This window comes from Scyliorhinus canicula, chromosome 17, assembly GCF_902713615.1.
Source record: "Scyliorhinus canicula chromosome 17, sScyCan1.1, whole genome shotgun sequence".
NCBI classification, from domain to species: Eukaryota; Metazoa; Chordata; class Chondrichthyes; order Carcharhiniformes; family Scyliorhinidae; genus Scyliorhinus; species Scyliorhinus canicula.
This window is the reverse complement of record NC_052162.1, coordinates 131,379,423-131,407,023: the sequence shown is the minus strand read 5'-3', so window position 1 is coordinate 131,407,023 and position 27,601 is coordinate 131,379,423. Positions and strand designations below refer to the sequence as shown.

The window sequence follows — 27,601 nt, the reverse complement described above, 5'->3', positions numbered from 1 at the left end:
CAAAGATTATTATTAACCAGCACGGCCACTCCACTGCCTTTTCCTTTTTGTCTGTCCTTCCTAAATACTGAAAGGTTCAGTTCCCATCCCTGGTCATCGTGCAGCCATGTCTCCATAATCCCAATTATCTCCCGTTTACGTCTAATTGCGCGATTCACTCGGTTATGACGTCTGCAGTCACACCATGGAGTTCATACTGGGGAGAGGCCGTTCACCTGCTCTAAATGTGCGAAGGGATTTTGTAATTCATCGCACTTTCTAAGACAGCAACAAGTTCAAAACTGATTACAGGGATTGGATTCTGCTGTTATTGTTTCTGTTCTCAATTACATCCAGGACTCCATGATGTTCATTCTGTTGGTCAATGGGCATGGTCAGAGGGTTTCTTTCTGCTCGACTGGCCGGTCTCACGGCTTCGTCTCCAGTGGGCTGATTCTCTCTGAGCTTTCTTGCGAATATCTGGTTTCACATTTCACAAGGATCAAAGAGTGAAAAAGTGTTTGGAGGTTAGAAGATTTTTCATTACCATTTCTGTTTGGAACCCCCAAAAATAATGTCACATTGCCATGAAGATGGGCGATGGTGGTTTACATGGTTCTTTTGTTTACTTAATCTTGGTGCTTCTCACAAAGAAAACTATCAGGGTATGAGGGGCAAGTTGTGTGAGGTGCACTGGGAAATTACATTAAATAATATGGCGGGAGACAGGCAATCACTAATATTTAAGGAATTATTGCAGATTTACACTGGGATCGGTCAGCTCAGTTGGCTGGATGGCTGGTTCGTGCTGAGTGACACCATCATTACAGGTTAAATTCCCATACCGGCTGAGGTTAGCCATGGTCTGTGTCAGTATTTATGCTCCACATCCTCTACCCACCCGTCTACATCTCCCCCACATCAGCATTTCCTTCTATTCCTTTCTCCCTCATGTATGTATCTAGCTTTACGTTCAATGTATTCATGCTGTTCATTTCAGCCACTCACTGTGGTAATGAGTTCCACATTCTCACCACTCGCTGGGTAAAGAGGTTTCTATTGAAATTCCTGTTGGATTATTGATTATCAGGTCACCCATCAGTCTTCTCTTTTCCAGAGAAAAGCAGCCCCAGCCTTTCCTGAGTGTTAAATGCTCTCAGTTCTGTATATTATGAATCTTTGTTGCACCATATCCGGTGCCTCTATTTCCTTTTTCTAAATCGAGATCATCAATGTTGACAGTGCTCCCAGTGTAGTCCAACCCTGGTTCTAAACAAGTTGAACATTTCCTCCGTGTATTTTAATTCTATCCCTCTGAAATGGAACCCTATATGGGCCCCACACTTTAGGAAATATGTGAAGTTCTTAGAGACGGTGTCAACATTTACGAGAATGACACCGGAGATAAGGGACTCCAGTTAGTTGGAGTGACTGGAGCAGCTGGATTTCTCTCCTGAGATCACAGCATGTGGAGGGTGGAGAATGGGGCCATTCAGCCCTTTGAGACCATGTCGGCTCTCTGTGGAGCAAGCCAGTCTGCCCATTGCCCCGTTCTATCCCAGAATCCCTGTGGATTTATTTCTCTCAGTGCCCATCCAATTTCCTATTGAAATCCTTCGGTCATCTCGGCATCTCCGACCCTCATAGGCAGTAGGCTCCAGGCCGTTAGCACTCACTTCACATGTACACAAGGCTCCTAGAGCACAGAGGAGTCTATTTGGCCCATTTTCCCCGTGCCGGCACGGAGGAAATGTTCGACTATTTTCTTTTATTTTTTAGAATGCATCAAATTCCGTTTGGACGTTACAGTCCAGTGGGATTCCAGCACCATTTATTGACAGTGCATTCCAAATCACAATATCTCGCTGTGTTTCAGAACAAATAATTGTGCATATGGTGTGTCTGGAGTTTCACAGAGTATTCAAAATGGTGTCAACGCCGTGGTTATTACACAAAATTAAGACACAATATTTATTAATGATTCTGGTGAGGACACCCAGTGTAATATATACTATTTTGCGAACAATTTGAACAAATGTACATTTCTATAAAACCTTTCAAGACCACTGAACCTCCTAAAGTGTTTTAAAGCCAATGGAGTACTTTTGAAACATATTCACTGTTGTAATTTAGGAAGCTGTAAGTATGCATGTGTAATCGCATTTAGTTTTAAAATTGTTATTTTCATAGTGTATTCAATGTCAATAGTAACAAGGTCAAGGAAGCCCTTTTATACCTCTAACATGTAGCTTCCTGCAGTCATTTAACCTTCTATACCTTTTCTATATTAATAATGTATTGATTTCATAGCAAAAAATAATAATTAAATTCCTGATTATTCAGTAGTGAACATTGATTATCATTAGTGAATTGGTTTATTAGGTAATTATCGTGTGAAGACTAAATCTTTATTTTAAAAAATAACACTCAATCTTTTTTTAAAAAAATAACACGATCAACCAAAATTTTTTCAGAAACTGCAGAGCTATCAGAATTTGTTTGAAAAATAAATGACTATAATTTTGAGAAGTTACGAGATGTGGTGATAAGCCTGTAGATAATATTACATGTACTCAGCAGTGTGACTTCCCACCAGTAGGTGGCGACAGGCATCAGTCAGGTGACATCCGGCTACCAGCAGAAGGTTGTGAGGCATACACGAGGCCAGTCGCACATAAGAGTAGTTCCAAGAGAGTCCAATTGTAACTCTGTGATAACTTGATCTGTATAGCGTTACCGCGTGTACATTAATAAATCATTGTTCTGGCTAAGTCACCAGTAGTTCTGTAGAATCATTGCAAGACAAGATTACAGAACACAACACTGTACATCATATTCTGCCAAGAATATGTGGGCTAGGCATTCGAGTAATGGGAGAGTTACTGGACTAGTAATCCAGAGACCCAGGTTAATGCTCCAGGGATCTGGGATCGAATCTGCCTGTGACAGATGGCAAAATTGAATAAAAGTCTCGAATTAAAAGTCTAATGATAACATGTTGATTGTTGTAAAAACCCATCTGGTTCACTAATGTCCTTTTGGAAATATGCTCTCCTTACATGGCCTGCAGATGACTCTAGATCCACAGCAATTTTTATTTTTATTTTTTATAAATTTAGAGTACCCAATTCATTTTGTCCAATCAAGGGGTAATTTAGCGTGGCCAGTCCACCTACCCTGCATATCTTTGGGTTATGGGGGCGAAACCCAAGCAAACACAGGGAGAATGTGCAAACTCCACACGTGACCCAGAGCCAGGATTGAACCTGGGACCTCAGCGCTGTGAGGCAGCAATACTTCCCACAGTCCAATAATGTGCAGGTTAGGTGGATTGGCCATGCTAAATTGCCCTTAGTGTCCAAAATTGCCTTTAGTGTTGGGTGGGGTTACTGGGTTATGGGGATAGGGTGGCGGTGTTGACCTTGGGTAGGGGGCTCTTTCCAAGAGCCGTTGCACACTCGATGGGCCGAATGGCCTTCTGCACTGTAAATTCTATGATAGTCTATGATTAATCTAGGACAAAGGTTCGGCATAACATCGTGGGCCTTTTCTGTGTATTTTTCTAAGTTCTATCTGCGCCACCATGCTGCTGATCCACAGCAATGTTGTGGTTCACGTGAACGTGCCCCCTGAAATAACCTCACCAGACACGCAGTTCAAGGGCAATTGGAATGAGCAGTAATTGCTGGTACAGCCAGTGACACCCACCTCCCATGAATGAATAATTTTTAAGGCGGCTCATTGTTCAATCTGAAGACGAGTAAGAAATTGTCTCTGATTGGATTTGATTTATTGTCACGTGTACCGAGGTACAGTGAAAAGTATTGTTCTGCGTACAGTCCAGACAGATCGTTCCACACATGAAAAAACAAAGTGCGGATCTTGGCAGTTTGCTCAGTTCACAAAAGAATTGAATGGCTTTACAGACGCAGATTAACATTTTATTCACCATCCGAAACATATCTAATGTCAATGTGCGCTCATATAGACAGACACAAACGATACTGTAACTGAATTAGAGGAATAGCAGAGATTTAACTGAACCACCTTTTTGAAAAATTCGACCGTAATGATGGAGAAACAGGAAAAGCCACTCCGAGATGAGGAAATCCAGGTCCAGTACTGATTTGCTGTCAGTTCTCCATTCTTATACGTGAACGAGTATTTAGGCTGCAGAATGTTTCACACCAAAACACAGAGGAGTCCATAGACCATAAGACCGGAGCAGAATTAGGCCACTCCGCCATTCAATCATGGCTGATATTTTCTCATCTCCATTCTCCCTTCTCCCCATAACCCCTGATCCCCTTATTAATCAACAACCTATCTAGCTCTGTCTGAAAGACACTCTGTGAATTGGCCTCCACAGCCTTCTGCGGCAAAGAGTTCCACAGATTCACCACACTCTGGCTGAAAAAATTCCTCCTCTCTGTTTTAAAAGATCGTCCCTTTAGTCTGAGATGGTGTCCTCTGCTTCTAGTTTTTCCTACAAGTGGAAACATCCTCTCCACGTCCACTCTACCCAGGCCTCGCAGTATCTTGCATGTTTCAATAAGATCCCCTCTCACCCTTCTAAACTCCAACGAGTACAGACTCAGAGTCCTCAAACGTTCCTCATGCGACAAGTTCTTCATTCCAGGGATCATTCTTGTGAACTTCCTCTGGACCCTTTCCAAGGTCAGCACATCCTTCCTCAGATACGGGGCCCAAATCTGCTCACAATACTCCAAATGGGGTCTGACCAGAGCCTTATACAGCCTCAGAAGTTCATCCCTGGTCTTGTATTCTAGCCCTCTTGACATGAATGCTAATATTGCATTTGCCTTCTTAACTGCCGACTGAACCTGCATATTCACCTTAAGAGAATCGTGAATAAGGACTCCCAAGTCCCTTTGTGCTTGTGCTTTCCGAAGCATTTCCTCATTTAGAAAATAGTCTATGCCTAGATTCCTCCTTCCAAGGTGCATAACCTCACACTTTTCCACATTGTATTTCATTTGCCACTTCATTGCCCACTCTCCAAGCTTGTCCAAGTCCTTCTGCAACCCCCTTGCTTCCTCAATACTACCTGTCTCTTTACAGATCTTTGTATCATCTGGAAACTTAGCAACAGTGCCTTCAGTTCCTTCTTCCAGATCATTAATGTATATTGTAAAAAATTGTGGTCCCAGCACAGACCCCTGAGGCACACCACTCGTCACCGGCTGCCATCCTGAAAAAGACCCCTTTATCCGCACTCTTTGCCTTCTGCCCGTCAGTCAATTCTCTATCCATGCCAGGATCTTACCCTTAACACCATGGGCTCTTAACTTATTTAACAGTCTCCTATGCAGCACCTTGTCAAAGGCCTTCTGGAAATCTAAATAAATCACGTCCACTGATTCTCCATTGTTTAACTTGCTTGTTACCTCCTCAAAGAACTCTTAACAGATTTGTCAGAGTGACCTGCCTTTGACCTGTGCTGACTCAGTCCTATTTTACCATGCACTTCCAAGTACTTTGCGATCGCATCTTTAAAACAGACTCTGAAAGCATACCAATGACCGAAATCAGGCTAACCGACCTAGAATTGCCCGTTTTCTGCCTCCCTCCCTTCTTAAACAGTGGTGTCACATTAGCCACTTTCTAGTCCTCTGGGACCCTTCCTGCCTCTAGTGATTCCTTAAAGATCATCACCAATGCCTCCATAATTTCCTCAGCTATCTCTTTTAGAACCCCACTTGTAGTCCATCCAGTCCAGGTGACTTACCACCTTCAGACCTTCCAGTTTCCCCAGAACCTTCTCCTTAGTAATGGTCACTGCACTCACCTCTGCCCCCTGGTTCTCCTGGAGCTCTGGCATCCCACTGGTGTCTTCCAACGTGAAGACTGATGCAAAGTAACTATTCAGTTTGTTTGCCATTTCTTTGCTTCCTATTATTACTTCTCCAGCCACATTTTCTAGTGGTCCAATGTCTATTTCTGCCTCTCTCTTACCTTTTATATTGTCATGTGAGAGTACCTTTAAGAAATGGGTGTTTATAAATGGGTGTGTATATAAATATCTGTAGTGAGAGTACCTTTAAGAAATGGGTGTTTATTACTGCAGTGATGTCAGAGAGGGGGTGGATCTGGGCTGTCTGTCAGCTTTTTACTTTTGTTTTAGGCTGTTTGCTGCAGGGTGTGTTTTAGTTTCGTTTTCAGAGCTGGATAGCTGCAGTCACAGCCAGAAGGTGTATTAGAGTTTCCCTCTCTAATCTGAAGATTAAATCGATCCTGGTGATTTAAAACTAATAACAGTAGTGACTTTAACCTGATGTGCTTCTGGTAAAAGGTGTTTTAAGTCTTATGGATGTTAAAAGGAAAGCTAAAGGATTACTTAGTGTTGTATTCTTTGGGAATAGTATTTGAATTAATGGTTGCTAAGATGTTAACTATGTTTTAAAAAGGTGAACTTGAATTCATAGAATAAACATTGTTTTGCTTTAAAAAAATACTTTTCCATTTCTGCTCGACCACACCTGTAGAGTGGGCCGTGTGCTCCCCATACCACAATCTAGTAAAAGTTGTGGGTCAGGTGAACTTCATGATATACTTTGGGGTTTTCTAAACCCTGGCCCATAACAAATTGGGGGCTCGAGGGGGATAAAAATCTATTGGATTGGCTTAGTGAATTTAAAGACAGTGAGGGGTGAGCATATTGTGGTTGCTTTTCAGGTGTGGTATTTTAGTTTAAGTGGGGAGAGTGTTGTGAACAATGGCTCTTTCAGAGTCTCAGAAGTTTTTGGGGGTGGAGAAGGTCACACGCAGTACCTTATGGACAGAGACTAAAAGCAGACTGTTTTGGCAAAAACATTGCAGTTAACATTACTTGACAAAATGTGAAAAGGTGAGGTAATTATGGCGGTGGCTAAGCATTTAAAGTTGCCTAAGATACAGTTTGACTCATTGGAAATGGCAAAAATTCAGTTACAAATTGAACAAATGGAACATGAGAAAGAATTAAAGCAGCTTGAATACGAAAGAGAGAGGAAAAAGAAAGAGAGAGAGAAAAAATAAAAATGGAAAGAATAGCCCTAGCAGAAGAAAGAGAGGGAGATACAGATCAGGGAAAAAGATAAAGGGAGAGAGTTTGAACTTCAGAAAATGGCCATGAAACATGACAGTCAGTTAAAATTGGCAGACATAAAGGGAAACGTACAGTTGGTGGATAGTGATGATGATAGTGAGAAAGAGCGTCATAGTCAAAGGCTTGGTGGGAATAGATTTAAATATCCAAGCATTGCCAAGGTTTGACGAGAAGGATAGATAGATAGATAGAACAGTACAGCACAGAACAGGCCCTTCGGCCCTCAATGTTGTGCCGAGCAATGATCACCCTACTTAAACCCATATACCCGTAACCCAACAATCCCCCCATTAACCTTACACTACGGGCAATTTTAGCATGGCCAATCCACCTAACCCGCACATCTTTGGACTGTGGAGGGAGAAGCCTTTTTCATTTCATTTGAGAAGGTGGCTAAACAAATTAAATGGCCACAGGACATGTGAGTATTACTGATTCAAACAAAGCTGGTAGGTAAAGCAAGTGGAGTGTTTGCATCACTACCGGAGGAGGTATCTGGGACGTATGAGGAGGTGAAAAAATCCATCTTGGGTGCATATGAGCTAGTCCCTGAAGCCTACAGACAAAGGTTTAGAAATTTAAGGAAAAAATTTGGTCAAACATACCTGGAGTTTGAAAGGCTCAAACAGAGTAATTTTGATAGGTGGATAAGGGCTTTGAAAATAGACCAAACGTATGAAGCTCTCAGAGAAATTATACTTTTGGAAGAGTTTAAAACTTCAATTCCTGATGTAGTGAGAACTAATGTGGAAGAGCAGAGGGTTAAAACTGCGAGGTTAGCAGCAGAAATGGCAGATGATTACGAATTAGTTCAAAAATCAAAGATTGGTTTCCGACATCAGTTTCAGCCGGTGAGGGATAGAAACTGGGAACATGAGAAATACTCAGGTGGTAAAGGTAAAGATGATCTGATGGAAGATAATAAGGAGCGTGTACCTCGGATTAAAAAATTAATCCAGGAGGGTGGGAAAGAAATGAAATGTTTCAAATGTTTTCACTGTAATAAACTAGGCCATGTAAAGTCACAGTGTTGGTGGTTGAAGAACAGCACTGGGAAGACTGAACTGGTAAAACAGGACAAGACAGTGGGATTTGTTGGAGTGGTAAAGGAAAGCCCAATGGAAGCAAAGGAGATGCAAAAGATTGTACAGCCTGATCAAGAGGTGATTGATAAGATGATGCCAGATCTCTTTAAAGAATTTACTTGTGTGGGTAAAGTTCACTCATGTGGATCAGGAAGAGCAGGTAAGGAAGTCACAATTTTAGAGATACAGGAGCTAGTCAATCTTTAATCGTAAGAGATGAGGAGTTATGTAGTTTGGGAAGAATGTTGCCAGAAAAGGTTACAATATGTGGAATTCAGGGTGAGAGGCGTAGTGTTCAATTATATAAGGTAAGGTTGGAAAGTCCAGTGAAGAGTGGTGAAGTGATCATAGGAGTAATAGAGAAATTATCTTGTCCAGGAATACAGTTTATCTTGGGTAATGATATGGCTGGATCGCAAGTGGGAGTGAATGCTACTGTGGTCGATAAGCCAGTGGAAAATCAGACAACTGAAGTGTTGAAGGACGAATATCCTGGGAATTTTCCGGATTGTGTAGTAACCCGGTCGCAAAGTCACAGGTTAAAACAAGAGGAGAAATCAAAAAGTGAAGATGACGTTGAAGTGCAATTATCAGAAACGTTTTTTGATCAGATAGTTGAAATAGAACAAGAACAGGTGGAGGATGAGGCGGATATTTTTAGTTCAGGAAAATTGGCGTAGTTACAACAAAAAGATATAGAATTAAAATGGATGTATCAGAAAGCATACACGGAAGAGGAATCTGAGTGTATACCAGAGTATTATTACCGTAAAAGTGATGTCTTGATGAGAAAATGGAGACCTTTACATATGCAGGCGAATGAAAAGTGGGCAGAAGTTTGTCAAGTAGTATTGCCGGTAGGGTACAGAAAGCAGGTGTTGCGAGTTGCACATGAGGTGCCAGTGGGAGGTCATTTGGGAATAAGGAAAACTTAAGCTAAAATCCAGAAACATTTTTATTGGCCTGCACTACATAAAGATGTAGTTAAATTTTGACGATCATGTCAAGTGATAGGGAAACCTCAAGCAGTGATAAAACCAGCGCCCTAACACCCATTCCAGCATGCGAGGAACCTTTTACAAGGGTCCTAATTGATTGCGTAGGACCGCTTCCTAAAACAAAAAGTGGGGATCAATATCTTTTGACTATAATGGATGTGTCTACGAGGTTTCCACAGGCCATTCCAGTATGTAATATTACAGCTAAAAAGATTTTGGAGGAGTTACTTAAATTCTTTACTAGATATGGACGACCCACAGAAATACAATTGGATCAAGGACCAAATTTTACCTCAAGCTTATTCAAAGAAGTTATGGATAGCTGAGGAATGAAACAATTTAAATCAACTACGTACCATCCAGAATCGCAGGGAGCGTTAGAAAGGTGGCATCAGACATGAAAGACAATGTTGAGGGCTTATTGTCAAGATTATCCAGAGGATTGGGATAAAGGAATTCCATTCGTACTGTTTGCAATTAGGGATGCACCTAATGAGTCAACCAAATTCAGTACTTTTGAACTAATGTTTGGTCATGAGGTAAGAGGATCACTTAAATTGATTAAGGAAAAATTGGTGAGTGAGAAATCGGAATTTATATTATTGGATTACATGTCAAATTTCAGGGAACGATTAAATTGAGCAGGTGAATTTGCTGGATAACATTTAATAGTTGCACAAAATGTGATGAAACTTGTAGCGGACAAGAAATCCAAAGTTCGTAGTTTTGCCAGTGGAGATAATGTTTGAGTATTGTTATCAGTGGTAGGTGAACCTTTAAAAGCTCGGTTTTGTGGACCTAATCAGATTGAAAGGAAATTAAGTGAGGTGAAATATGTGGTAAAAACACCAGATAGAAGGAAGATTGACCGAGTGTGTCATGCAAATATGCTTAAAAGGTACTTTGAAAGGGAAGGAGAGAGAAAGGAGGAGGTTTTAATGATTCTAACTCAAAGTGACGAACTAAATCCAGATGACTGTGAATTTGACATACCTCAAATTAAATTGGAAAATTAGAATGTTCTTAAAAATTGGGATAAATTGTTGAGTTACCTTCCAGAGGAAAAACGAACTGATCTGAAAGAGTTATTGACATCACATGGGCAAGTTTGTGGAGATAAATTGGGAAGTACTAAAATGGCTATACATTATGTAGATGTGGGAAATGCTGTTCCAATCAAACAACATCCATATAGACTTAACCCTTTAAAATTGGCACAGGTTAACAGAGAGATTGAGAGTATGCTTAAAAATGGCATAATTGAAGTGGGTTGCAGCCAATGGAGCTCACCCATAGTGATGGTACCTAAACCAGACGGTACCCAACGATTGTCTGTAGTCTATAGAAAGATTAATGCAGTTACAAGAACGGACTCTTATCCTATCCCAAGTTTGGAGGATTGCATTTAGAAAGTGGGACAATCAGCTTTTATTTCCAATCTGGATTTACTTAAAGGTTACTGGCAGGTACCTTTATCCGAAAGGGCGTAAGCAATTTCAGCTTTTGTGACTCCAGATGGTATATACTAATTCAAAGTTATGCCATTTGGCATGAAAAACGCCCCAGCCACATTTCAAAGTCGTTTCAGGATTACCCAATTGTGCGGTATACATCGACGATCTGGTAATTTTCAGCCAGACATTGAAAGAACATTTAAAACAACTGATGGAGTTATTTGATCGACTTCAGGAGGCGGGTTTGGTGATAAACCTAGCCAAAAGTGAATTTGGAAAAGTCTAAGTCACTTTCCTTGGCCATACAATTGGACAGGGTCGAATGGTCACACGGGTTGTGACACCAACAGTTATTGAGGAGTTTCCGATACCCTCAAGACGAAGGGAAATACGATTTCGTTGCATGAGTGGATTTGATCGAACAGTTGTGCAAAAAGTTTTGTAGCGTGATGGCTCCACTGATGGACTTGCTGAAGAAACGTCAAAAATTTCAATGGACAGCGGACTTTCAACAGGAGTTTCAAGCGGACTGCCTGAAAGCTGTGATAACCAATGCTCCAGAGTTGGAGAATTACAAGGGACTCTTGTGATCAGATTGAACTAAAGTATCTGACTTTAAAGAGAAATGCCGAGACGTAGGGAAATGGACGAATCGTGCAAAGACCTTCTTGATCATAGAGACTGTCAATCGAGGAGTTTCAGTTGGAGGAAGAAGAACGGAAAAAAATGGACTATATTATTATACCTGTTTGCGTGTGTTGTTTTTTTAAATGAAAAAGTATATTTACTGTGTGCATTTGTAAAGGGATAGTGAAAAGGTGAAAAATGAAACCATCTTGAAGTTGATGGTTTATTTTTTTTTCTTGGGGGAATGTGTCATGTGTCACCTTTAAGAAATGGGTGTTTATAAATTGGTGTGCATATAAATATCTGTAGTGAGAGTACCTTTAAGAAATGGGTGTTTATTACTGCAGTGAGAGACGGGGTCGAGCTGGGCTGTCTGTCAACTTTTTACTTTCATTTTAGACTGTTTGCTGCAGGGTGTGTTTTAGTTTCATTTTCAGAGCTGGATAGCTGCAGTCACAGCCAGAAGGTGTATTAGAGTCTCTCTCTAATCTAAAGACTAAATCGATCCTGGTGATTTAAAACTAATAACAGTAGTGACTTTAACCTGATGTGCTTCTGATAAAAGGTGTTTTAAGTCTTATGGATGTTAAAAGAAAGCTTAAAGGATTACTTAGTGTTGTATTCTTTGGCGGTTGTATTTGAATTAATGGTTGCTGAGATGTTCACTGTATGTTTTAAAAAGGTTAACTTGAGTTCATAGAATAAACATAGTTTTGCTTTAAAAAATACTTTTCCATTTCTGCTGTACCACACCTGGAGAGTGGGCCGTGTGCTCCCCATACCACAATCTAGTAAAAGTTGTGGTTCTGGTGAACTCCATGATACACTTTGGGGTTCTCTAAACCCTGGCCCATAACAATATATTGAAATAATCTCTTCCTATCTTTCTTTATATTACTAGCTTGCTTGCACTTGTACTTCCATCTTCTCCCCCCTTATTGGTTTTTTAGTTATCCTCTGCTCACTTTTAAAGGCTTCCCAATCCTCTGGTTTCCCACTAATCCTCGCCACTTTGTATGCTTTTTCCTTAGCCTTTATGCTGTCCTTGACATCCCTCGTCAGCCATGTTCTCCCCTTAGCATTATCCTTCCTCCTTGGGATGAATTTCTGTTGTGCCTCCCCAATAAACCCCAAAAACTCCTGCCATTGCTGTTCCACTGTCTTCCCTGCTGGGCTCCTTCTCCAATCAACTCTGGCCAGCTCCTCCCTCATATCTTTGTAGTTACCCTTATTTAATTGTAATACCGTTACATCTGATTGCATCCTCTCCCTCTCAAACCGCAGGGTAAATTCTATCATATTGTGGTCACTGCTCCCGAAGGGTTCCTTCACCTTAAGTTCCCTAATCAAGTCTGCCTCATTACACATTACCAAACCCAGGATTGCCTGTTCCTTAGTAGGCTCTGTCACAAGTTGCTCCAAAAAAACATCTTTTAGACATTCCACTAATTCCATTTCTTGGGATCCACTACCAACCTGGTTTTCCCAGTCCACCTGCATATTTATGTCCCCCATGATTATTGTAATATTGCCTTTTTTGCATGCCTTTTCTATCTCCTGATTTATTTTCTGCCCCACATCCTGACTACTGCGAGGGGACCTGTACATAACTGCGTCAGGGTCTTTTTGCCTTTGCGATTCCTCAACTCTACCCACAGAGATTCTATGCTTTCTGATCCTATATCGCTCAAGTCAAATATCGAGTCAAATATAAGCAACGCATAATTTGGAATTCTCTTCCATCCAAGGATATTTGACTTTATTCAAAAGCTGTCTGTGGTCAATCTCAACAAAGCACCATGGGATTTGTATTTTTTTAAAAATATTTTAATTCTCCTTTTTCACATTTTCTTCACCATGGGATTTGTATCACCCAGTGACACACTTTCTTTTGTGGTCAGTCATGTTTGCAATTTAATGGTGTCTATTTCAAAGTTATTCAGAGTGAAGACTCGAGAGTTATTCAATTCAAAATGAAGTCATATATAATAAGTACATATACTGATAAGCATTGAATAATGAAACAAATATTGTGTAAAATTGGTGGAAATTTTCTGTAGGAAGAAAAGAAAGATGCATTAATGATTCAACAAGGGCAGCACGGTGGCACAGTGGTTAGCATTGCTGCCTACGGCGCTGAGGACCCGGGTTCGATCCCGGCTCTGGGTCACTGTCCGTGTGGAGTTTGCACATTCGCCCCGTGTCTGCGTGAGTTTCACCCTCACAACCCAAAGATGTGCAGGGTAGGTAGATTGGCCACATTAAATTGCCCCTTAACTGGAAAAAATAATTGGGTACTCTAAATTTATTTTTAACATTTTTAAAAAAAATTAATGATTCAACAGAAAGCATTGTTTCAGTAGATATTTCCTGAACAAATGCTAAATTCAATATAAGCTTATTGCCTTATAAATTGAGACATCTGTTTTGGCAGCACGGTAGCATTGTGGATAGCACAATCGCTTCACAGCTCCAGGGTCCCAGGTTCGATTCCGGCTTGGGTCACTGTCTGTGCGGAGTCTGCACATCCTCCCCGTGTGTGCGTGGGTTTCCTCCGGGTGCTCCGGTTTCCTCCCACAGTCCAAAGATGTGCAGGTTAGGTGGATTGGCCATGATAAATTGCCCTTAGTGTCCAAAATTGCCCTTAGTGTTGGGTGGGGTTACTGGGTTCTGGGGATAGGGTGGAGTTGTTGACCTTGGGTAGGGTGCTCTTTCCAAGAGCCGGTGCAGACTCGATGGGCTGAATGGCCTCCTTCTGCACTGTAAATTCTATGATAAAGAAACAGCTGTCTTATTGTAACAAGTGACATTTTCATGTGGCAATGAGCAGAAAGAGATTTTCCTATTTTGACACGGTTTCGATATTGGCAGTTAGTTCATCCATAACAGAATTTAATGGGTTTACTAATGGAGTGAACATACTTAATCACCAGCTCAAACACATCATGATTTCAGACAAAAACAACAAACTGTGGATGCTTCAATCTGAAACAAAGACAGAAAATACTGAATAATCTCAGCAGCTCTGACAGCCTCTGTGGAGAGAGATGCAGCTGATGTTTCGAGTCAGGATTACTCTTTGTCAAAGCTGGAGAACTGGGAAAGGGGCAGATTTATAATATTGTGGGTGTGCTGGAGGCGTGAACCATTGGGGCTGGATCGGGGGCCAGCGATAGGTGGAGAATGACAAAAAATACTTGAACAGAAAGAAAAAGTGAATGTAAATGGAGATAATCAAGGCGATGAAAGGTGCTGATAGTGGCACGTTAAGAGATTAGAATGTGTTAATGGCTGAACAAAAGTAAGCAGTGTGTCAGAGGACAATTAGGAACGGAGCAGAATGCCTAAGTGGGTTGGGGGGAGGGTGTCAGTGATGAGGGTAAAACAGATTAATGGAAGAAATGAAAATGAATGGATAGAAATGAACATGTGAAGGTGGAGGAGAGAGTTCACAATCTGAAGTTGTTCAACTCAAAGTTAAGTCCAAAGGCTGTATCATGCTTAATCGGAGGATGAGGTGCTGTTCCTTGGCTTTGTGCTGGGATTCAGGGGAACATTGCAGCAGGCCAAGGTCGGACATTTGGACGTGAGAGCAGGACGGTGAGTTGAAATAGCAAGCGACAGGAGGGTCCGGCTTCAGCTTGTGAATGGACCGACGATATTCTGCAAAGCGGTCACCCAGTTGGCATTTAGTCTCTCCAATGTAGATTACAGTAAGAAGTCTTACAACACCAGGTTAAAGTCCAACAGGTTTGTTTCGAATCACTAGCTTTCGGAGCACAGCTCCTTCCTCAGCTGAAACCATGCAGAAACCTCACATGTTTCAGGTTTAGTCTGTTGCTGAATAGTACCTGAATCTCTCATAACTGGTCTTCATCAAAGAGAAATAGCAAACGCCATGCACCACTCTGGCCAGTGGCGTAATGGATAACGCGTCTGACGACGAATCAGGAGATTCCAGGTTCGACTCCTGGCTGGCTCGGAATTCTATGTTTTGGCATCCGATTCAGCTGAGTGGGCTGGACAGCTGGTTCTTGATGCAGAGCAAGTTCAACAGGGCATCATCAATTCTCGTATCGGCTGTGGTTGTTGGATTTGTTTATTGTCACATGTACCGAGGTACAGTGAAAAGTATTTTTCTGCTAGCAGCTCAGCAGATCATTCAGTGCATGGGAAGAAAAGGGAATTAAACAAAATTCAAGAAAATACATAATAAGGCAACACAAGGTGTATAATGTAACTGCATAAGCATTGGCATCGGTTGAAGCATACAGGGTGTAGTGTTAATGAGGTCAGTCCATAAGAGGGTCATTTAGGAGTCTGGTGACAGTGGGGAAGAAGCTGTTTTTGAGTCTGTTCGTGCGTGTTCTCAGACTTCTGAATCTCCTGCCCGATGGAAGAAGTTGGAAAAGTGAGTAAGCCGGGTGGGAGGGATCCTTGATTATGCTGCCCGCTTTCCACAGACAGCGGGAGGTGTAGATGGAGTCCATGGATGGGAGGCCCTGCCTTCTCAATCTAACCCCTTGTCTGAGGTGTGGTGATCCTCACCAGCCAGCTCGCCCTCTCAGAAGGGAGATCAGCAGATGACCATCTGGGACAATGACGACTTTACTGAATATTAACTGAATCTCATATATTACACAGATATTACATTTGATTTCACCTTGGCCTCAAATATTCATTCAGCAAAGTACTGAATTTTTAAGTCGCAATGAGAAGCAAAAGATGTTCCGACTTTGACCCGGTGCAGATATCGGCAGTTCATTCAGTTCACAAAAGAATTTAATGGCTTTACAGACGCAGATTAACATTTTAATCATCATCTGAAACATATCTAATGGTAATGTGTGCTCATGTAGACAGACACAAACGATACAGTAACTGAATTAGAGGAAATGGCAGAGATTTAACTGAACCACCTTTTTGAAAGATTCGGCCTTAATAATGGAGAAACTGGAAAAGCCACTCAGGGAGATGAGGAAATCCAGGCTCAGTGCGGATTTGTTGTCACCCCTCCTTTCTTATACATGAACGGTATTCAGGCTACAGAATGTTTCACACCAAAACACAGAGGGGTCAAATATACGCAACACATAATTCTTAGGGCGGCATGTGGTGCAGTGGTTAGCACTGGGACTGCACCGCTGAGGACCCGGGTTCGAATCCCGGTCGTGGGTCACTGTCTGTGTGGAGTTTGCACATTCTCCCCGTGTCTGCGTGGGTTTCACCCCTACAACCCAAACATCTGCAGGTTAGGGGATTGGCCACACTAAATTGCTCCTTAATTGGAAAAACAAATAAAAATAATTGGATACTCTAAATTTATTTTTTTTTAAGTTTAAAAGCGCAGCACGGTGGTGCAGTCTCACGGCGCCGAACTTGATTATCATTTTGATTTTGAACATTGAAGGAAAAAGGGTTGTTCACAGTGGATGAAACTGTTCTCTGTGTGGACGAGACTTCAGCTGATCATCTGGCTTCGCGACCTACCAAAGTAGATACACTGAGGAGGAACCGTGGAAATCAGGAGACTGTGAGGAGCGATTCAATTATTCATCTGAGCTGGAAACTCATCGATGCAGTCGCACCGGAGAGAGGCCGTTCACCTGCTCTGTGTGTTCTGGAAAATTCACACTGGGAAGATTGTTTTTTCAAAAATTTAGAGTGCCCAATTATATTTTCCAATTAAGGGGCAATTTAGCGTGTCCAATCTACCTATCCTGCACATCTTTTGGGTTGTGGGGGTGAAACCCACGCAGACACGGGGAGAATGTGCAAACTTCACACGGACAATGACCCAGGGCCGGGATTCAAACCCGGGTCCTCAGCACCGTAGACAGCAATGCTAACAACTGTGCCACCGTGCTGCCCGTACTGGGAAGATTGTTGAAATATTGCTCCGTAGTGGTACGGGTTTCACCCGCTCATCCCACCGTCTGATATACAAGTGAATCCACACTCAGGAGTTATTTTTTTACTTGTCCAGACTACAGGAAGAGCTATAAAGGTTCCAGGGAAGTGATATGCATCCACGTGTTCACACTGACGAAAGACCGTTCACGTGCTCACTGTGGGGCTGGGTTCAGCCGATTATCTGATCTTAATGTTCTCCACAGCGAGTTCACACTGAGGAGAAAGTTGTTCAGAGTCTAGGGAGAGACTAACTCAGACATCCCATCTCATGGAATACCAGCGAGTTCAGACTGAGGAGAGACCATTCATCTGCTCCGAGTGTGGGAAAGAATTCACTCACTCATTCAACCTGCTGCAACACCAGCGAGTTCACACTGACAACAGACCTTTTAAATGTCCAGACTGCAGGAAATGCTTTAAATGTTCCGAGGCATTGATGTCCCATCAAAGTGTTCACACTGAGGAGAGACCGTTCAGGTGCTCTCACTGTGATATGGGATTCAGACGTTCATGTGAACTCCTGGTACACCAGAGAGTTCACACGGGGGAGAGACCGTACAGCTGCTTAGAGTGTTGGAAGAGATTCATTCAGTCTTCCCAATTCAAGGCACACAGGCTAGTTCACACTGGAGAGAGGCCATTCACCTGTACCGAGTGTGGGAAGGGATTCACTCGGTCATCCAACCTGCTGACACATCAGCAAGTTCATTCTGATGAGAGACCGTACAAATGTCCAGACTGCTCGAACTGCTATAAAATTACCAAAGAACTGATGCACTAAATGTGGGACGAGATTCACTCAGTCATCCAACCTGCTGACACACCTGAGAGTTCACAGTGGGGAGAGGCTGTTTACCTGCTCCAAGTGTGGGAAAGGATTCTCTCAGTTGTCGATCCTTCTGAGACACCGGTGAGTTCATCAGTGATTGCAGGAGTTGGATTTTGTTGTTAATCACATCCAGGACTGAAGTATATTCATTGTTAACAAACCCCAGACCAGTTATAAGTGTTAATATTCTGCACTGAAGTCAAATAAAAAAGTGTTGTGTTAAACACAGTGAATTTTGTTTTTAATATCCCTCAAACAAGCTCCTTCCTTTTGTTCCCCATTTCAATCAGCTGCTTTCCTCACTGCCGCTAACTGCCTCTGTTTCTCCTGGTTTGCGCCCTGAACTCACATCGTCCTCCAGTCGCTCTCCTATCTCCCATCAGTCGGTCACTGAGCTTGTCTTCTCCATGAGGCCCACCTCCTATTCCCAATAAACCGCTGACCATTTAACGTCCCTATGTTCGCTGATATTGTTAATGGTTTTCTCTCTTCTGGTTTTGCATCTTTAAATACACAACCCTTACCCTTGCTGAAAAAAATGCCAGATCCCACCTTCCCTGCAAACTGCCACCCCATATCCAACCTCCCTTTACTCTCCAAAGCCCCCGAGGATCTATCCTCGGCCCCTCCTACATCTCATCTCCAAGCTGCCACTAGGTGACATCATCCAAAAGCACCGTGTTAGTTTTTGCATGTACACTGACAACACCCAGCTCTACCTCACCCCCATCCCTCTCCATTCCTCCACTGTCACTAAATTATCAAACTGCTTATCCCACATCCGGTACTGGGCAGTAATTTCCTCCAATTAAAAGCTGTGAAATCGAAAGCCATTGTTTTCAGTCACAGAATCAGGGCATTGTTGCAGGAGTCCATTTGGCCCATCATGTCTACACCAGTTCTAGAATATAAAACATACAGTGCAGAAGGAGGCCATTTGGCCCATCGAGTCTGCACCGACCCACTTAAGCCCTCACTTTCACCCTATCCCTGTAACCCCATCTCACCTTTTTGGTCACTGAGGGCAATTTATCCTGGCCAATCAACCTAACCTGCACGTCTTTGGACTGTGGGACGAAACTGGAGCACTCGGAGGAAACCCACGCAGACAAGCTCTCTGAACAAGCACTACAAATTGTAGCCACCACTACAAATTCCATTCCCTAACTACCCCCAGCCCAGTTCAGATGGACCCACTCCTTTGCTGCGTCACGATGGCTGGAGGACCGGCTCCCAGCCAGGTCCTCCCAGCTCCAACCTCCATTTCCCATTGGCTGGAACTCCTGTCAATCACGGCCGGGCTTGGCTCTAACTTGCTCTGGTCTCTCCCGCTCTGCCCTCAATGTCATGACGAACGGGATCGGTGAGGTCTGACTCTGGGGATGTCCATTAGGACCAGGCAGCTTTGAAATATTCGATCACATTGATCTTTTCCTGATTTCTCCCTTGGTCACCCACCAACCCCCCCCCCCCCCCCCCCCCCCCAACCGCTCAGGATGACGTTTTTCCAACATTAAGGGCCAATTTAGTCCCGCAGACATAGGGAGAATGTGCAAACTCCACACCAACTGTGACCCAGGGCCAGGATCGGACCCAGGTCCTCGGTGCCGTGAGGCAGCAGTGCTAACCACTGCGCCAACATGCCGCCCACCGCTCAGGATGACTGCATGAGTCTGGACGAGCTCCTCACACTTGCTGTTGGAGGTCAGGATGGAGGAGACGGGGAGAGGGAGAGCCCTTCAATAGGAACTAATTTGTGTTGGGTATTAAAAAGATTCGACAGACGTTTCTTTAACACAAAGCTTATTTATTTGATTTTTGTATGTTCGTTCCCATAATTGGGCTGGAATTTACTAATTTAGCAGAAACATTACTCAAAGAAGATGGATCCATCCTGGATGTGATTAATAGAAAATTCGAATCACTATAGTTACTTGTGAACACGCTGGTGGTTCAGCAGAGTGGATGAGGTAGTAAATCCCTTCTCACACTTGGAGCAGGTGAATGGCCTCTCCCCAGTGTGAATTCGCTGATGATTCTGCAGGCTGGATAACTGAGTAAATCTCTTTCCGCATTCCGAGCAGCTAAACGGTCTTTCCCCAGTATGAGTTCGTTGGTGTACAGTGAGTTGCTCCGATCGTCTGAAACCAGTCCCGCAGTGAGAGCACCTGAACGGTCTCTCATCAGTGTGGACCCGTTGATGGGACATCAGTTCCCCAGAACTTTTATAGCACTTCCTGCAGTCTGAACAAGTAAAAGGTCTCTCCTCGCTGTGAACTCTCTGGTGTGTCAGCAAGTTGGATGACTGAGTGAATCCTTTCCCACATTCGGAGCAGGTGAACGGCCTCTCCCCAGTGTGAACACGTTGGTGTTCCAACAGGTTGGATAACTGAGTGAATCCCTTCCCACAGACAGAGCAGGTGAATGGTCTCTCCCCACTGTGATCTCGCTGGTGTTTCAGCAAGCTGGATGACTGAGTGAACCCTTTCCCACACTGAGGGCAGGTGAACGGCCTCTCCCCAGTGTGACTGCGTTGATGGGTTTCCAGCTCAGATGGGTAATTGAATCTCTTCCCACAGTCCTCACAGTTCCACGGTTTCTCTCCAGTGTGACTGCGCTTGTGTCTTGACAGGCCAGATGACTGCCTGAAGCTACGTCCACACACAGAACACGTGTGCGGTTTCTCCCCACTGTGAATGGTTCCTTTACCTCCCATGTTCAAAATCCGATAATATTCGGGTCCCTATAAATTGGGCGACTCTCTGATCCTGCTGTGATGTTTGGTTTCAGTATCTCAACTGCACATCTCCTCTCTTAATACCCTGTGAAACTGTTTAAAACAGAAAAAAAGAAGTGAGAGAGAACCCACAAAAACACAAAAGGCAGATTTTGAAATTGAGCTGAATGAATCTGGTCATTTGTGGGGCTGGCTCTGGGGAAAAAATGCCCATGAAAACTGCTGGATTGTCACAAAAAAAACAACTGGTTCACCTTAAGTGAGGGGGACCTGCCACCCAGTCTGGGCCCACACAGGATTCTGGCCTATATGTGGGAGAAGAGGACAAAAGATAGAAGGGCCAGTGTGGGAGAAGCAAGGGGCGAAGGAGAAGGATTTTATATATCTGTTGAGAGAACTTTGGCAACTCTTCGACCTAACCATCCAGAAGGACCAGGGTACCAGGTGTATGTTAAAACCATCACCTCCAAGTTTTCTCCAACTCACGCAACATCCTGACTTGTCTGACATCCAGTCCTGGATGAGCGGACATTTCCTCCAAATAAATATTGGGAAAACCAAAGCCATTGTCTTCAGTCCCCTCTACAAACTCCACACCCTAACCAATGACTCCATCCCTCACCCTGGTAATAGGGTGGATACGTGGGTTTGAGTAGGGCAACATCGAGGGCCGAAGGGCCTGTTCTGTGCTGTACTGTTCTATGTTCTATTACAATCCAGACTGAGCTATGAACCACGTTATCACCATTTTCATCTCAGTAACATCGCCCAACTCTATCTGAGTCTCAGCTCATCTGCTCCTGAGACTGCCATCCATTCCTTTGATACCTCTGGACTTAACTCTCCTAACGACTCACGGCCGGCCTCCCGCTATCACTGTCAGTCAAGTAGAGAAATTCAGAATTTTCTCTCCTTCTGCTGCCTGGTCCAGGATCACCGCTCATGCTCCCTGCTGCATATTTCCCCTTGTCGTCATCAGCAGAGTAGAGGATGTGTTTCAGCCATGGGTCTTCATGTGACTGAATAGACCTGCAGTTTTTTGGACACATTGGGCAGGACATCCCATGAGGGAATGGGAGCCAGAGAGGAGGATTTTCTTTCCTTCTCTGCTGCTGTTCTGCCTCATCAATAAGATATTTTGGTCTCTGCAAGCCAATGTAATGGAGGATCAAATTACCCAGAATAAAGAATAAGGCTTGATTGACAGATTATCTCTGTTCTGAACAATGGGTAACAAGCTGTTAGTTTGGTGTTTGTTCCTGGGGCGGCACAGTGGTTAGCATTGCTGCATCACAGAGCCAGGGCCCGGGTTCAATTCTGGCCTTGGATGACTGTGTGGAGTTTGCACTTTCTCTCCACCTCTGTGTGGGTTTCCTCCGGGTGCTCCGGTTTCCTGCCACAGTCCAAAGATGTTAGGTGAATTGGACATGCTAAATTGTCTGAAGGTTAGGTGGGCCTAGGTAGAGTGGTCTTTGAGAAAGTCGGTGCAGGCGCGAAGCTAAATGGCCCCCATTTAAGGGCTGGTTTAGCACAGTGGGCTAAACAGCTGGCTTGTAATGCAAAACAGGGCCAGCAGCGTAGGTTCAATTCCCGTACCGGCCTCTCCAAACAGGCGCCGGAATGTGGCAACTAGGGGCTTTCACAGTAACTTCATTGAAGTCTACTTGTGACAGAAAGCAATTATTATTATTCTGCACTGTAAGGATTCTATATGATCAAGCTCCTCCCAGTCATTGGAAATATTGCCCTAAACAAAGATGGCGGCTACACAGCATCCTGCTGCACATTGCCCCTATTAAAGATGGCGGTCTATAACACGGGAAGGTGACGCCCAGCTCGATGCAAATAGCATATTGAGAAGTCCTTTTCCGAGGTTTGTACTTGCACGACATGTTTAAAAAACCCTCCACCCATCCAGCAGATCGATCGGTGCCTACTTTCAACATTTTTCGCTTACCGATGGGGGAATCGAATAAACAACTGTCGCCATTACATCGCTATGACCCGTTTCAGCGCATGCTTGAGTCACAGATCGGCTCCGCCCCCTCATTGACTCCGATTGCGTGGAGGACCAGCCGCTCCTGCTCGGTCCTCCAGTACCGCCCCCTCTTCCGATTGGCCCAACCCCGCTGTCAATCACCACCCGGGGCATTGTGATGTGGGGCATGCGCAGTGCGGCTCATGTCCAGGGACAGACGCTTGTTTGTCTCATCTTCAGGCGGGAAGGAGGCGGATAAGCGGAGGCAGCGTTAGGGGCAGTGGGTGGGAGGGGAGGCTTCACACACCCAGTGGGGGCCTCAACACCCCCAATAACAAACTAGCCGCACCGCCTCAACACGACGGCAGCTGCCGCTTTCTCCCGGTGCCAGGCCCCAGTGGACAAATGTGGCTTCAGGAAGGAAATGCAGCAATGGATTTGTTCAGGAGAAATTATCTTTCACTCACTTTACTAACAAAGAACAAAGGAAATTACAGCACAGGAACAGGCCCTTCGGCCCTCCCAACCTGCGCCGATCCAGATCCTTTATCTAAACCTGTTGCCTATTTACCAAGGTCTACTTCTCTCTGTTCCCCACCCGTTCATATATAGAACATAGAACAGTACAGCACAGAACAGGCCCTTCGGCCCTCAATGTTGTGCTGAGCAATGATCACCCTACTCAAACCCACGTATCCACCCTATACCCGTAACCCAACAACCCCCCCTTAACCTTACTTTTTATTAGGACACTACGGGCAATTTAGCATGGCCAATCCACCTAACCCACACATCTTTGGACTGTGGGAGGAAACCGGAGCACCCGGAGGAAACCCACGCACACAGGGGGAGGACGTGCAGACTCCACACAGACAGTGACCCAGCCGGGAATCGAACCTGGGACCCTGGAGCTGTGAAGCATTTATGCTAACCACCATGCTACCCTGCTGCCCCATATCTGTCTAGATGCCTCTTAAATGATGCTATCGTGCCCGCCTCTACCACCTCCGCTGGCAAACCGTTCCAGGCACCCACCACCCTCTGCGTAAAAAACTTTCCACGCACATCTCCCTTAAACTTTCCCCCTCTCACCTTGAAATCGTGACCCCTTGTAATTGACACCCCCATTCTTGGGAAAAGCTTGTTGTTACCACCCTGTCCATACCTCTCATAATTTTGTAGACCTCAATCAGGTCCCACCTCAACCTCCGTCTTTCCAACGAAAACAATCCTAATCTCAACCTTTCTTCACAGCTAGCACCCACCATACCAGGCACAACATCCTGGTGAACCTCCTCAGCACCCTCTCTAAAGCATCCACATCTCTCTGGTAATGTGGCAACCAGAACTGCACGCAGTATTCCAAATGTTGCCCAACCAAAGTTCTATACAACTGTAACATGACCTGCCTACTCTTGTACTCAATACCCCGTCCGATGATAAAAAGCATGCTATGTGCCTTCTTGATCACTCTATCGACCTGTGTTGCCACCTTCAGGGTACAATGGACCTGAACTCCCAGATCTCTCTGTACATCAATTTTCCCCAGGATTCTTCCATTGACCATATAGTCCGCTCTTGAATTAGATCTTCCAAAATGCATCACCTCACATTTGCCTGGATTGAACTCCATCTGCCATTTCTCTGCCCAACTCTCCAATCTATCTATATTTTGCTGTATTCTCTGACAGTCCTCCTTGCTATCTGCAACTCCACCAACCTTGGTATCATCTGCAAACTTGCTCATCAGACCACGCACCTGTACCTTCGTCCAGATCATTTATGTATATCACAAACAACAGTGGTCTGAGCACGGATCCCTGTGGAACACCACCAGTCACCTTTCTCCATTTTGAGACACTCCCTTCCACCACTACTCTCTGTCTCCTGTTGCCCAGCCAGTTCTTTATCCATCTAGCTACTACACCCTGAACCCCATACAACTTCACTTTTTCCATCAACCTGCCATGGGAAACTTTATCAAACGCCTTACTGAAGTCCATGTATTTGACATCTACAGCTCTTCCCTCATCAATTAACTTTGTCACTTCCTCAAAGAATTGTATTAGGTTTTTAAGACATGACCTTCCCTGCACAAAACCATGCTGCCTATCACTGATAAGTCTATTTTCTTCCAAATGTGAATAGATCCTATCCCTTAGTATCTTCTCCAACAGTTTGCCTACCACTGACGTCAATGTGGGCTCCAACAGTCGCATGCGCAGTGTGGGTGCTGCCGCTGCATGCGCAGTGTGGGCTCTGCCAGCCGCATGCGCAGTGTGGGCTCTGCCAGCCGCATGCGCAGTGTGTGCTCCGGCAGCCGCATGCACACTGTGGACTCCGACAGTCGCATGCGCAATGTGGGCTCCGACAGTTGCATACGCAGGGTCACATGCACAGTGTGGACTCCGACAGTCGCATACGCAGAGTCAAATGCACAGTGTGGACTCCGACAGCCGCATGCGCAGTGTGGGCTCCGACAGTCACACGCGCAGTGTGGGCTCTGACAGTTGCATGCGCAGTGTGGACTCCTACAGCCGCATACGCAGAGTCACATGCACAGTGTGGACTCCGACAGTCGCATACGCAGAGTCACATGCACAGTGTGGACTCCGACAGTCGCATACGCAGAGTCACATGCGCAGTGTGGACTCCTACAGCCGCATACGCAGAGTCACATGCACAGTGTGGACTCCGACAGCCGCATGCGCAGTGTGGGCTTCATAAACACCCAGTGGAGAACTAAAAACCCAAATAAAGACTGATCGGTCCCCCATTCGTCCCAAATGGGGCCCTGGCATCAGCTGCCGAAAAGCCCAAAACCATTTCCACCAACTTTAATAATCGTAGAATTTACAGTGCAGAAGGAGGCCATTCAGCCGATCGAGTCTGCACCGGCCCTAAGGAAAGAGTAGACTTAAGCCCACACTTTGGACTGTGGGAGGAAACCGGAGCACCCGGAGGAAACCCACGCAGACACGGGGAGAACGTGCAGACTCCACACAGACAGTGACCCAAGCCAGGAATCGAACCCAGGTCCCTTGCGCTGTGAAGTGACAGTGATAACCACTGTGCTGCCGTGCCTCCATACTGTGCGCGGTGCTCCCTGTCCTGTCAGCGGGAGGAGAGAATGTTGTGAATTTCTCTTCTGGACTGACAGGGATGGATTCTGCAAACTTCTTTTACAGGGGGTTGGAATGGCTGGATTTACACAGAGAAAACTGAAACCAAGATAAATGTTTGTCTCTTCTCAATGTTTAATCTTGGACTGACAGCGATAACTTCTGTTTACAGGACGTCGGAAGAGCAGAATTTGAAGATGGAAAACACAAACCAAACATCAGATCAAAATCTGACAGTCACTCGATTCATCAGAACCGAAATGTAAGTCTGTCGGAAAAAATATTCAAAGATCTGTGTGACTGGAAATGGGGAAGAGCAATGTTTTATTTTAACAATAAAATTCATGTTTATTGAATTTAACACCGGTTGTCAAATTTATTGTTATGTGATGCAGTTGTACAAATGTGCTACGTTGGTCACTGACAATTTCTCCACAACATGTTTTGCATTCCAGAATCAGACAGAATTTTTATTTTTCACTTTCTGACGTAGAAACATTACATAGCATTTTGATCTCATCACGAAGACAATACATCTGAAGATATTTCATACAAGTTATAATTCAAATGTTGTTGAGTGCTCTTCAGCCAACTTCTGAGCCTTAGCAAGCAAAGCAACAACTACATATTTACTCTTTTGAGGCGTTTCCAACAACATAAATCTATTGTTGAGTTTTAGTTGGGATGGACCTCAGTGGGAAGAGCAATGTTATGGAGAGATTTGAAAAGAAAGGCGAGGATTTAAAATTGAGTTGCTGTTTAACCAGGAGCCTGTGTTGGTCAGTGAGGACAGGGTGATCAGTGAGTGAATGGAAATTAGTGTAGAGGACAGAGGCAGCAGAGATTGGGATAAACTCAAGATTATCACAGGTTGAAGAGACTGGTCATGAGTGTGCAGGAATAGTGAAGTCTGGAGGTAATAAAGGAATCGATGAGAGTTTCACAAATCTGAGACAGGACAAAGTCCAGTGATGTGAATGAGATGGAAACTCATTCGAGGAGCTGGCAAAGATAGGTGGTCTGAAACTCAGCCCGCGGCTCTGAAGATGTCAAATGGACTGAAACGTTAACTCTGTTTCTTTCTCCATAGATGCTGTCAGACCTGTTGGCTTTATTCTGCATTTTCTATTCTTATTTCAGATTTCAAGAAGTATTTTGCTTTTGTTTTAGTGACTGATGTCATGGAGAGTTGATGGAGTCAGTGGGGTCGGGAGTGGAGTTTGTCGTGGGGATTGAAGACAGTGACTGAGATCTTTCAATGTTTAAATGGTGGAAATTTCTGTTAATCCGGTACTGGATGTCAGACAAGTCAGGATGGTGTGACTTGGATTTTATCTGGAATATGACGCTGTTCACATACGCCTGCCACCCTGGTCTTTCGAGGTGGTGGAGGTTGACGGTTTGGGAGATTCTGTCAAAGTTCTGGCTGAGTTTTAGATATGTACAATCCACTCACCCATTCTGTTCTCACCTCTCTATCTCTCTCTCTCTTCTCCGATAGAGGCTAATGCCTCGTATCGGCCCAGACCGGTTGGCAGGATCCCTTCCCTGAAGAGCATCAGTGAACCAGTTGGTATTTTACAACAATCCAGCAGTTTTCATGGTCACTTTTTCCTAGTGTCAAGTGACCAGATTTATTCAGCTCAGTGTCACAACCTGCCTTGCCTTTTTGTGGCTTCTCTCTCACTCCCTTTTTTCTGTTTTACATCAATTTCGCAGGGCATTAGAAGGGGAGGATTTGCAGTCAGGAAATTGAAACCAAATATCACAT

At 44.2% G+C, this 27,601-nt stretch overlaps 1 long non-coding RNA gene across 1 annotated transcript; it reads left to right on the top strand.

The window, feature by feature from the left end:
* On the top strand, positions 1 to 27,601 carry LOC119951940. Its single transcript, XR_005457720.1, has 3 exons — positions 1 to 506; positions 26,003 to 26,092; positions 27,550 to 27,601. It is a non-coding gene; the product is annotated as an uncharacterized LOC119951940 (long non-coding RNA).